This window comes from Glycine max, chromosome 10, assembly GCF_000004515.6.
Source record: "Glycine max cultivar Williams 82 chromosome 10, Glycine_max_v4.0, whole genome shotgun sequence".
In the NCBI taxonomy this organism is placed as follows: Eukaryota; Viridiplantae; Streptophyta; class Magnoliopsida; order Fabales; family Fabaceae; genus Glycine; species Glycine max.
The window spans coordinates 14,723,727-14,737,926 of NC_038246.2; the positions used below are offsets into that span (position 1 = coordinate 14,723,727).

Here is a 14,200-nt window from a genome sequence, read left to right on the forward strand (position 1 = left end):
TGCATGGCTCGCGTTTTTGTGATTTTGGATTTCGAGTTTAAAATTTGGGTTTTCTTTGTCACGATCTCAGTTATTTTTTATTTCATTGTGATTTGATCATTTTTTCCTTTTCCGTTTAGGTAATCATGATTGTGTAATAAAGCACGCACATAAGATGGTCATGGTTTGCGAAGCATAATTATGACGCTCATTATTTCTGATTTGTTATATCAGTTTTTTGTTCCTCTTTTTTATTTGACTCTCATTCTTGTGTATAAATCACATGAACGTGTAGGAATTAGGATTTAATGCTTGAATCTGAAATCACCTTTGTTGTCCATTATTGCTTGATGAAATGTCAATTTGATGTGTGCCTATTCGATGATGTCAATAGAAAATCTCTTCTAATGAATTTAAGAACAGATAATTGCACTAAAGAATTTTTAGAGAGAGAGTGTGTATGTAAGAGAAATAGAGAAAGTTATGGATGGCTTTGAAATTGAGCTTTGGAAAGTTCTGATATTATGTAAGCATTGATCATTTATAAATCAAAATGTTAATCTTGGAAAAGCATGAGTACATGGCATATGATTGTGGTTTGATCTGACAAGTACCTTCTTGTTGTATGAAGTGCATAAAAAATGAGTGCTAATTGGTTTCATTTGATTAGACTGCTGGCAATATAGGTTAACTTTCTATTGCCCCATGAAAAAAGGAGACATTTAACTGTATATCATTTTGTTGTTGTTTACTTTATCAAATTACTTTTGGAGACATTTAACTGTATATCATTTTGTTGTTGTTTACTTTATCAAATTACTTTTTATCATGCACAAGTGTGCATGCACATGCTGCTCTCAAAACCTATTTGTGATTGAACTTTTGATTTATCATTGTGATAGTCTAGCAGGGCAGTCAGGCTGAATTCCAGGTAGCATTGTAGATTCATAAAGAAGTTGAGCCAATGTTCATTGGGTAGATACTGATGAAAGAGAAGAGCTACACCACTACAAATAACATATCCAATGGGTAGATACTGATGGTCATGCATTTGACAAAAAGGAAAAACATAAAGAAAAAGAATTATAAAATAAAAATAATGGCAAAAGATATCACTAGAAGTCTAGAACTACAGAGAAAAAAAATCATGAAAACAAAAATATAGCACCAACTAAACTGTACAAGGGCAGAGTAGAGAGTTCTCCGTTATTAATTTTGAAGATCCTTTAAAGATTATTTCTTTCTTCTTAATGTTTGAATCCCTATCCAAATAGTTCTGCAAATGGGGCTAAGACATGCATCTATGTTATTAAAATAACTCCTACACACAAGTAGATAAAGCAAAGTTTGCCACTTCAAAATGGCACCCATTTAAAAGAAGGGAAAAGTGTCAATGAAAAAATAAAGAAACCAACACTACTAGAAAAATATGATTTGACGACGCACATTCTACTTCGGTGTTGAAGAACCCGTCGTAGTTGTCAACACGGTGGCATTTACGTAATTATATAAGTTTTTTATGTGGCGCATTTGTTGTACAACGACATTTGTCTATAACCCTGTCGTTGTAGTTTTGATGGAAGTCATCAAAGACGGTGCTTGTAGGTACACCGTCCTAGAAATAGTCACATACAAAGTCGGTGTCATTAAACACCGTCGTAAATTTTGTAGTTTATATAGTCTCGCGGTAAACACCCTCTCTCGTACCCTCCAAAAACCTAGCACCCCCACTATTGCCTGAACTACTTCATCCCGCCGTGAACTCCGTCCCGCTACCACCCTGACGTTTTGTTTCCCGCTGCTCCCACCACCGCTACTTGAAGCCGAAGTGGACCTGCTGCTCCCACCACCGCCACGTAGCCAAAGTCGTGCCTTTTTTAGTGGCGTTGCCACCTTTCGAGTGTTCCTGAAGGTAAGGATGTCGAAGTTTTTGAGTTCTGTTTTGGTAATGGTTCAATATGATATAGTATTAAGGGTTTTTGAGTTGTTCTTTGGTAATGCTTGAATATGTGATTATCGACTTGTTCACTTGTCCTGACAATGTCATCGTTCAATATGCAAAAAGGATTTGAAGCAAAATAAGTGAAAATTGTGCCCTTTTGGGTTTAATTGTTAGTATTTGAATTGTTTGTGGTTGTACCTTTACATAAACTAAAAACCCTCTTTCCCAATTGGTATCCCATTTGATTTCCAAACATGCTCTAAGACGCTGATATTGAGAAAGTGATTTCCGAACATGCTGCAATCCCTTTCCACTCATTGTTCATGTTACTGTACTAGTGTTGTTCACACTTATCGTGGGGAAACTCCGCTCGGGAAAAATGTATTGTTATAACCATCCTTTGAAAAAAAAAATTGTGTGAAACAAGTTACTATAGTACACATCTATCAACTGCAGGCTGCTATTTGGAACTAAGTACGAAAAGGTCACTCATAGAAACTAAGTACAAAAAGGTGCATATCTTCTGAATCTGAAATACAATTTTGCATCTGTTTCTATTGGTTCCAGGCTGTTATTATATGGGCTCTCTTCAGACTTTTTCGTATTGTCATATTTCATACTTGTGTTTAGTTCAAATTGTCAACTCATAGAAATAATGTTATTTTGTTCTTCAACGCCTGCATAATATTAAAATTATGGTATGCAACTCCTAATAATAAAACCAATATTCATATATTTCTAATTTTAAATAGATATTGTATTTTTATGATAGATGTGTCAACATAGATCCAGAATTCTGGATGTTGATTCTGTCATTGTTAACTGTGGCTTGTTAGCTATTGGAAATTTGGTTTTGTACTCATTTTATTAGATTCCAATAAGATTGTATTAGTGAATGATAACTTTAATCTAGACCAAAAAAACTATTGGAAATTTGGAATAGGGAAAGAAAGCCATAGAGAATGGGCAACAACATCTTATATCAGTGCATGCGATTTGCCTCTGTGTCCAACTTGAAAAATTGTGAAGAGTGTAAAATTTATTATCTCCTTAATTAGGACAACATAGCATCACCTTCATATATAGCTAAAAGATGCAATAGTTTGCTACACCTTACAAGACAATAGAATAAACACTAGAAATTAGTTTGTTACACCTTACAAGACAATAGAATAAACACTAGAAATTAGTTTGTTACACCTTACAAGACAATAGAATAAACACTAGAAATTAGTTACCTGCTATTTGCAGGTTGATTTAAAAGAAATGCAACCTCTTTAGCACTATGAACATCCACTACTGTGAGATCAGAAACTTGTGCATTTCCATTTGCGTCATGTTTGATTGTATATTGTTTTCTAGGAGTACCATTTTCCATGCGTGTTGTTGTAGATATCAGATCACGGATCGTTTCATTGTATATTTCCAACATTGACACATATAAATTTTGCAAGGAAAACCTTATCAGCAATTCTGTGTCATATTTAAAATTTTATACACATTGCAATGGTGAAAAATTAAGAAGAAAAATACTCTGTTACCTACATTTCATATTTCCAGACTTGAGGTTGTTGAGACTGCTTTGTTTGAAATATTTGCTCTAATGAACGAGGTATGAAGCCCTTCTCCTCTAAATGTCCAGGCCTTCCCATCATTGTATAAGTTTTTCCTGACCCTGTCTGACCATAGGCAAAGAAGCAAACCTGTAAAAGAAAAAACATCACCATATTATTAGACATCAATGTATATAGTATATATATTGATTTACAAACATTCATGCTAGAAAGGCAACATCCAACACCAAATCTAACAGATAGACATGTGTCTCACAACACTGATATGTCAGAACCAAAGAATCATAGGGCAAAGAAGGGCAAAAATACAATACAACATGAAAGTGAGTATAGAAAATAAAGGGTTTTAGAATTCTGCTTTTCCAAAATTGACTAGTAATAGTGCATTAAATGGTTGATCCATATGTATATACGATTTTAAATGAATAGTGCTTTAGAGATGACAAAAGAACTTTGAAATTACCTTGTAACCATCAAGAGCACTTTGTACAAGCTGTGAAATTTCTACAAAAGCTTCTTCTTGTGATGCCTCTGGTGTAAAAACTTTATCAAATGTAAAAGAATGTTTTTGGCCTAAGAACAAAACCAGAGCAACATGAGTTGATGTTTTTGGCCCAGAAGTTTCCATTGATGTTGGATAACTGAAAATCTTGCCTTCTGTGCTACAACTTTCATCAGCTAATAAAGGCCTCGCTCACTCGACAGAATACACGAATGTTCCCTTTTAACTCCTGTTAATATGAAGATTATTAAGGTGTCAATTATTATTTTATCAGCTAATAAAGGCCTCGCTCACTCGACAGAATACACGAATGTTCCCTTTTAACTCCTGTTAATATGAAGATTATTAAGGTGTCAATTATTATTTTATTATTATTATCAACGTTTTGGTTCAGGGAATTACCAAAATGGTATTATGTAATTTTTTCCTCAGCCTCTCCTCTTCTATAAGTTTATATTTTGCATCTGCTAAGCGTCTTTGTGACTCATTCACAAATTTTTGTTGTCCTTTGTACTCTGTCCTTGTCTCGTATGCAGATATATTAGACACCTAACAAGGAACAAAATCTATGAATAAGATAAATAATCATCATAATGTATATGTCAAGGACCAACTAAAGAATTAAGCAATTAGGTAAAATTTCACATTCTTTATCTAACAAATATATCAAATTGTTCTATACCTAGTAGTATACAACTTTTAAAAAAATTCTTGATTACCTGTAGTTTCTTCTCTGCAGTTGCTAGTTGCTCTTCCAATGTCTTTATCTGTTTATCTTTCAAAGAACATTTTTCCTGGAGGAAGGAAGCTCATCCTCTCATGACTCCACAATAACAGAATGGTGTGATATTTAATTAAAATAAATAGGGTATACAAACCAACCTCCAGATCATTAGCTTTTAAGGTCAAGCTGTCCAATTCAGTGGAGGAGTGTTTCCTAGATTCTTTAACTTTCTCTAATTCAGAACTTAAAGTTTGTACTTGAGATAATTGCCGGTCTCGCTCATCTCTTACTTGTTGCAACTCTCCTCTAAGAGAGGAAACTTCTGTAGCCAGGACATCCTTCTGTTTTATAGCCTCCTCTTGAGAAGACTAATAAAAGAACCAAGGAAACTAAGTAATATACCAGCTGCATGATAAGTAAGAAATAAAAGAGAACAAAAAAGACAGCAAAACAAGTTCAATAACTAGGGTCATCGGAATGTTTTTGAAAGATTAAGATAGTTATCTTAAATCTAAAACCAAAAATTACATGTGCCTAAAATTAAGAAAAAACAATATAAAATAAAGTATTACAACAACTCTTAAAACTCTGCAATCAACTAAACTTGGCAGGATATTAGCACTTTCAGTTCTTTGATCCTTCTTAACAAGGATTCTTATGAGATCTTTAGGGCAGATATACCTTAAGATCATATAGTTTCCACTTTCCACTACTAAAAATAATGCAGAAAGACCAAAAGCATCAGGTCCTGTAGGAGTAACATCTTGTTTGTGCTCGTGTTTGTATGTTTATTTATAAAAGATTTAAAATGATTTGGATAAAATGGTTTTTTTTGAAATCAATCTTGGTTAAAACTAATGTTGGTTGTGAAATAATGTTATTTTCAGTTATGCTGTATAATTTATCCCCTATAGGTTATTAAACTTTTCCCATTGTCATTTCTCAGGGTTTTTAAACATAGGACAACCAAGTGTTATTGCCATTGAGGATCCACAGGTTTTGTTGGAAGAACTGCCTTTTGCTTTTATAAAAATGAATATTTTATTTCTGTCAAAATAAATAAAGCAAGAAAGTGGACTGTATATGATGGATTTTTCATGATTTTCCTCTTGCTTATGTTTGCATTTCTCAGTTATGAGCTTATTTCAATTTACTTGGGAGGAGTTTTTTTTTTGTTATGGGTGGGGATAAAATGGGGGGTTTGATTGTTGCTGTTATCAGTTTCTTTTAGTGGACTCTTGATTTTGTAGAGGATATTGAACAATTATGTCGTATTCTGTAGCTTCTTTGAATCTCTTTTGCTTCTCTTTCCAAGCTGTAGGATATTTGATAATTTTCCTTTAGTCATACTTGTTCTGTTAGTTGCATTCTTCCACAGCCTTTCTCTCTTTATTTGGTCTTTCTGATTTTTCAAAAACAGAATATTTGGAGTCACTATTTCCATTTCCAAAGCCACTAGTCCCATGCTATTTTGGAGCAGTTGCTGAATATTTTACCAAGGAATATATTAAAAGTGTAAATTGGAGATATTTGGGAACCAGAATGCTAGGAAAAAACTATTCATACTAGGGTAGTCTACGGCAGATTATCTAAGCTGGGGTTGAATAGTCTTGGAACTCTGTCTTCACTGCTCTCTTTAGTAAATGCATTGCAATTTTTTTTTTATATAATATGAAGTTGATTGGCACAAATTATTTTGTACGTATTAGGCAAATTTTTGTCATAGATGTGGTTGATTGACTAAAGTTTTATTATTTTTCTGGCTGAATCAGGCACCAAAGAATCACATTGGGAAGAACTCCTTTAATTATTTGCAGGTTTGTTTATTTTTTCTGGTAATTGATATTTATTATAATAGTTTTAAAATTTTTTTTCAAATTCCACAAATGACAAACATGTATGATGCCTGAAAACATGTATGCGTTTTTCCTTTTTATTCATGGCATGTAATTGTTCTTTTGAGCCGTCTACTATGATCTTTATTATGTCCTTTTGTCGCAATATCATACAATTACTAATGGAAATAGCTGACATGCGATTTTAAGGGGTTGCATAACATGTTATTTTTGTGGTCTTCTAAAATGACCCTTTGTGACATATAGGATCAAAACGTATGATCCATTCAATTCTTTTTAGTAAACTACTTGACCTTTTTTAATCTTTCATGTCATAGTAAGCAAGTATTTTTACATGACTAACTTAGCAACATATGATATCACGTCATAATTGTGTGCCACATTAGTTATTTTTTCTGTTAGCATTAGATGATAATAACTAGGACTTGCTTCCAGCTTATATATAACAGCTATTTTGTCTTTTCCTCATGTTGTTCCTTTAGAAACCTCTTCCGCACGACCGTGGACTTTTCCTGCTCCTGTTGCACAAAACACACACTATTTTTTTTGGCTCAGCAAAAGTAGATATATATTATATATATAAAAGAGTACCAGAGGTACTATAGGTACAAGTATAGTTTAAACACATAGCTGGTTCAAAAGATGAAATTAGCATTTAGCTATTATGGACCAGCTACACCCCATAACTTAAGTACATATATGCTGCACCTCTTGGAAGATGTTGGGAGAGATGTGTGTACTTAACACGCTTCCCACACTGTAAAAAACAAAGACTCCACTTAATCAGATGTGCACAATTTTACTACTATTACTTTATCGGATTTCCCTTGACTGGAGTACCACGGTAGTTATATTGTAACAAGTAGCTACGTCCTCTACCATTATCACGTACTATCATAGAAAGAAGAACAACATTATCATTTAGAGAGTGCCTTTATTATTAAGTTTCCACTCATGCCTTTTCTTTGACCAACAGAAGATGTGAAGAAGGAGTGTGCTTAAAAGAGTGTATTCCTGTCATTTCTTTTGGGAGAAAGATCAATTCAGTCATTTGCCAATAGGCTTTTCTCCCATGACCTATATATGCACTACATAGTACATAGTCATACTCACATGCTTGTCCGCATGCCCCCACTCTAAACTGAAAACGTTGCGGACAATGGTAACTAATTGATGAATAATAGTAACATCCAAAAATCCAATTACATAGTTGGCTCCAAGCAGATAGCTAGAGCCAACAAATCATGACACTTAAAATTCTTTCTGCAAGTTTACCTCCCCATAACCATTTTCATCTTATCGGCAAGGTTTAGGTCTTATGAATGTTAACCTTTAATCTAGAAATACCTTCAAAACATCTAAACACAGTTACATCCCCACAGAAACTTTATCATTAGCTTATCACTGAAATCACTCATCTGCAACCCAAAACCATAAATTAACTTCCCAATCTCTGCTGCCCTGTCACATAAGCCTACTCAACCCCAACCACTACCAGGCAGAGGTAAAGGAGCTTAAGAAAAAAGATAATAATTCAAGTGTACTAGCTAGAACTTCAAATATTTGAAGCTTGGCTACCTCTCATTATGTGTCTCTCTCAGTAGAACTTAATGAGAATTCCCCATGTTCCCTTCCTTTCGTTCATATTCTGCTACTTCTTCTTAATACACCACAATGTTTACTACACTGGGGTTTTAGCCCAAATTGTTGAGGATCAACAACAATCATTGCTCAAACTGAAGTTGATTAACATGTTTTCACAACCTTTAGACAAAAAAACAGAAGTAATCCAATGCAAAAATCAAACAACTTTATTTAATAAGGAAAACCAGCCAAAAGGATGGGAACATAGAAACAATTAATACACGTGTTGTCATACCGTAATTTCATCCGGGGACCATCTGTTTGTTGGGATGCGACCCTCACTTGATCACTTCGAGGTACTTGACGCCCATCGTTAGGCAATCTGTGAAGTTCCGTGACATGTCGGGAGTTGAAAGAACATTATTGCACAATCCGTAAAGTTCCGTAACATTCCAGAAGCCGAAGAGGGGATGGTTGCGTAATCGTAAAGTTTCGTGACATTAAAAAAAGAAAACAAGTATCGTTACGTAATTCGTGAGGTTCCGTAGCGTTACGGAAAAAGAATCAGCAAAAAAGGGGCAAAGGGGGTGTATTTAGTAAAATGGGGTTGCAAATAGCAATTTTCAAATCTGGGCCCTTCTAGAGGTTTTTGGGCAATTTCATGCTTAAGGTGGAAGCACCCTAGCTCGTTTAGGCTAGCTGAGCTCGCCTGGGCGAGCTAGGTGGCAACCACCTCCCTTGTTTTGTTAAAAAATGGGCTTCCGGGACACCCGTAATGCTTTCGTAAAATTCCCATAACCCTAAATAAGCATATTTCACTTAATATGTGTGAGAAGGAAGAAAAAAAGAGAAAAAAACAAGTCCTATAGGCTTCCGTAACTTTTCTATAAAGTACGAAAGAAAGGGGGTGAACTTATCAAAATGGGGGTGCAAATAGTACTTTTGAAATTTTGAATTGGGCCTTCCAGAGTATTTTTCTAAGGATCCCTCAACCCCCTAGGTATGTATTTCAACTGTTTTGGGTGAAAAAAACTGTTTCCATGGAGAAAATCCAGCTGTTTTGTCGACCACCCCAAGAGATCGTTAATTGTCCAACGCCTTAACGTTTCTCTCCTTTCAAAACCAAGAGATCGTTAATGGTCCAACGCCTTAACGTTTCGCTCCTTTCAAAAACAAAAGATCGTTTAATGGTCCAATGCCTTAAACGACATTTGTTCAGTCAAAATATATCTTGCAAAAAAGATAAAAAAAAACAACTTAACCATAGTTTAGTTCTCAAAGAACTATGTAGGTCTGATTTCGTTATCACAATTGAGGAATACGTAGGAGCAAGGGAAACACCCTTGTCGACCACAAAAAGAAAAAAAATATAAAAAGACATAAAAAGACATAAGAACGTAAAAAAGGAAAGATAACACAAATTGAAGTCATATTCGCACACTTGATTAAAGGCTCCCGAACCTTTCACTTAAAAGTTCGTAGACCACGTCTTTTTCAGTTTTTCTGACGTTTTCCTCAAATAAACGTTGGCGGTGACTCCGCACGTATTCCTTTCTTGGAAGACGCACCCGTGAGTCTCGCGTCGCCCTCCCGCCGAAGGGTAGGTTGCGACAGTTGGCGACTCCACTGGGGTCGTTGGTTAGAGAGTTAGGCCAATCAATTAGTGTGCTTTCTTTACTATGACTTCCCTTTTGTTCTTTTTCTTTTTTCTTATGTTCTTGTGTATATAAACTCTTTTTGATGCTTTTAGTGTGTTTTAAAATGTATGCATGAGGTAAATATTTATTCATTTAATGCACACAAACACCAACACTATTTGCACACACGGTGAGTTGAAAAAGGGCCCTATACCCGGGTTCGTGGGAACATAAGGAGTGGAGGTGAATCTGTGATCATGCTAGGTCTCTGACTTGCTTGATTATAGTGAACCCTCATCTAGAGTTTTTCTCTTTGATAACATATTGTTGCTAATAGTCCCTATTGTTGCAATATGTTCTTCGAAGGGGATGATACCTCTAGAGACCATCAAGAGAGATATGACCACCTTGGGAATTATCACTAAAAAGCCCTTTTAGCTCCCTCCCATGTAGGTCCCTAAAATAGGGGCACGGAGCAAACACGTTGCGTGCCACTTTTCACACTGCCATGCATGTAGTCCTAAGTGTCATGTATCCCTTTGCTTATATTTGTTTGTGAATATTGTCGTACTATGTACATCCTCGTGTTGTGCCTTTCGCATATGCATCATGCACGGGTTCTGTCTTGATCCCCTCTCTTTGGCAAACCAACAGAGGTTCCGTGTCACCTTTTTAAATACATACGTCGGGCACCGTGCTACCCCAAGACGTTGTATCTAAGAAGGAGACAATTTCTCGGGCTCCCGTATTCATAAATTGCGTCTGTGTCATATGCATTTCTTCAAGCATTCATCCATTCCGCCCATGATAGATGTCAGAGTTTTGATTCGCACTGGGTTTTTGTTTCACTTTAGTAAAACATGGGAACAAATCAAACTGGAAAAAGGTTTTATCAAGTCAAGATTAAGGGCCTGGATATCACTAGCATTAAGGAGTTGGGGCGGTTGATGGGACCTCTCCAAATGTAAGCCTTCCGCAAGGCGTACGGAAAGATTTTAGATTTGACCATAGCAAAGATATCCACAGAAGCCATTGTATCACTCACCCAATACTATGACCAGCCTTTGAGATGCTTCATGTTTGGAGACTTCCAATTAGTACCGATAGTTGAAGAATTTGAGGAGATTCTAGGATGTTCTCTTGGGGGGAAGGAAACAATATCTTTTCTTCGGGTTTCTTCCCTCCTTGAGCAAGATTGAAATTGTGGTCAGGGATTCGGTAAGAGAGTTTGATCGTGTAAAGCAAACTCGAAATGGCGTAGTGAGCCTACCACGGAAGTACTTAGAAGGCAAGGCAAGGGATATGGTGAATCAAGAGGAGTGGGTCCCGTTTATGGATGTATTAGCATTGCTAATCTTTGGGGTTGTCCTCTTTACAAACATGGATGGTTTGGTGGACCTAGCTGCAATTGATGCTTTCCTTGCATATCACCATAGCAAAGAGAGCCCGGTGGTAGCTGTCTTGGCAGACTTATTTGACACATTTGACCGAAGGTGCGAGAAGAGTAGCGCACGGATCATCTTCAGTTTACCCGCTCTTTGTGTATGGTTGGTTTCGCACCTATTCCAACAAGACATAAGGCATCCATGTCCGCTCCGAAGCCATCACTCATGTGTCGAAAAGAGAAGAGTAGATTGGGACCAACACTTAGCTGGGATAGGAGGTAGAACAATCAACTGGTTTCCTCGATGGAAGGAAGGAAAGGAGGGAGTTCTCTTCTCATGTGGGGACTACCCAAACATCCCGTTGATAGGAACGAGGGGTTGCATTAACTACAATCCCGCACTTGCTATAAGACAGTTAGGGTACCCCATGAGGGGAGCACCGACGGAAGAAAGCCTCTCTCCTTTCCTTGTGAGAGATTTCGGTACGCAAAGTTTCATGATTATACAAAGAGTCCATAAGGCGTGGGAAAGCCTGTTAAGGAAAGATAAAGAACTTAGGGGCATTCGTAATGGCGTCATCGGTGGTTATCATGAATGGCTGAAAGTTCGTACACGAGGGTTAGATTGGCTCTCCTGGTTAGAGATTATCAACGAAGAAAACTTTGAAGCTCCGGAAGAGGATGAAGAAGTCCGAGCTCTAAAAATAGAACTAGGAAAAGCAAGACTTGCCAAAGAAAAATTCAAGTTGGTCGCTACAGACGTCCGGAAAGAGTGTGCCGGGTTACGAGAAGAAAATGCAGCTATCGCGAGAGCCCTTGAACAAGAAACCAAGAGGGCTCACAAGGAAGAGCATGGCCGTGAAAAATTTCGTGGAGCTTTGTGGGGCAGCAACAGTGAGCTCAATCTTTGAAGGGAAGAGAGAGACCAATCACGAGCACATAGCATGGTCTTGAAAGAAGAGTTAGCTGCTTGCTCAAGGTCCAAAAGAAACTTGTCTCAGCGTTTATGCAAGACAGGGACCAATATGTTAGCCATCGTCAGCAAGTGCCAAGAAGAACTAAATCTAGCCACGGCCCACGAGCACAAAGTGGCGGACGAGTATGCCCAAGTGTACGCGGAAAAGGAGGCTAGAGGAAGGGTGATCGACTCGTTACATCAAGAGGAAACAATGTGGATGGACCGATTTGCCCTTACCTTAAACGGGAGTCAAGAACTTCCCTGATTGCTAGCCAAGGCCAAAGCAATGGCGGACACCTACTCCGCCCCAAGGAGATCCACGGACTTCTCAGCTATTGTCAGCATATGATAGACTTAATGGCCCACATAATTAAAAACCGCTAGGAAGTTTGTATTGTCGCTCAGATCTTGACTAGTTATAACTTTCTGAATAAAATGAGTTTATCCCATGTTTTTACACCAAAGATCAGTGTGAATCAAATCACTCCCGCATTTTATCTCTAGCATGCATTCATATCATGCATCGCATAAGAATCTCTTCATGATGAACATATCATTCCTGCATTTGTCCGTTATCATATTCCAGCATCACATTTTGCATGAGTCATTGCATCATCATGCATATGCGTTTAACATACTTTTTGTTCTACAAACCGCATACCTTTTGTTTTCATGTTTGCTCATGCATGATCCTTGCATTTTCGTCTGCAAAATGAAAACAAAAAGGGGAGGCGCAAAAATTCATACCACATTCTTAGTTGCATGTGTGAGGTACCATGAGCCAACCATGTTGGGATCATAAACCCATTTCTAAAAAAAATAAAAAATAATAATAAAACAAAATTGAGCATGGTACCTAATGCATGATTAACTAAGAAAAGATGTTTCTTCCGGCATCTCAATTTCATAAATACATTTTCCATGCATAGCATGCGTATTCCTGAGTCTTTCATCTCTATGATATTGTTGAAGTATTGGAAATCAGAATTGCCATTCCTTGGATTACGGGGTTGAACCAAGCTCATGCTTTTACGAAAAGGTTCATCAAGTCAAGTTGAAGTATGGAAGTAACCATCTTGCAAAAAAGTTGGGGCAAGAGATGGATCGAGTTACATCGCTGCTTCGTCTACTGCCCAACACATTTAGGATTGTTGATGTCCTTGTTACTTCCAGTTTCACCTTGACAAAGATGTCATGGACCATGTTGAAAATCTAAATTGATTCAACCCCATGTCCTGCATAAAAATTCGCAATACTTCAAACTGTGCATCATTCACTTACATCCATCCTTTTCATTGGTTGCATTGCCCATTGCATTCTTTCCTTGAAAAAAAATGAACTTAATCATTATTATCAAAATGAAAAAAAAAACACGCTTTACGGCACCCTTACCGGACCTGTGCTAGAGCTAGAGTAATGGGTGAAGTAGAGGAGGTGCAAGAGCAAATGAAGTCCAACACGGAGGCCTTGAAAGAGAAAATGGCCATGATGAGCATAAAGGAGATAATGGAAGCCAATGCAATTGCAGTTGCCACTGCCAGCGTTGTTGCTAAGGTGAACCTGATGCCCCCATCTGGCCTCAAGCAAATGAATCATCCAACCTCAGATATGGTGGGCAAAGATTTGGGAAGTACGGATGGCCCCATGATGTGCAAATTCAAAACGAGCACGCCTTCCCGCCATCCCAACTATACACCGCCCAGTGGCATACATTCCTAATGAGGATGTCAATAACTCCGCTCCCATAGTCATTGAGATCCGGCAACCTCATCATGTACATGTCTCTCAACCCATGGGGGAGACACATGAAATTCCCCACCACAATCTAGCTGACTTTGAGCCTTGCCTCGAATATGCCACTGAAGGGTAAGCAGTTGGTGGTATACCCCTACAAAACACTTTGGAGGGCCCTCAGTATCACCCACAACCACACCCCTTGCATTCCACACCGGGTAAAAACCCTCATGCTATGGCAGAAATGGAAAGTTGGATCATCTAAAGGAAAGGCTCAGGGCCATTGAAGGAGGTGAAGATTATGCCTTTGCTAACCTAGAAGAGTT

General features: G+C 37.5%; 1 pseudogene; it reads right to left on the minus strand.

The window, feature by feature from the left end:
- The window catches only part of LOC100785392 (kinesin-like protein KIN-14M), a 53,427-nt pseudogene extending 39,507 nt beyond the window's left edge, over positions 1-13,920 (minus strand).
- Positions 13,921-14,200: the final 280 nt, after the last annotated feature.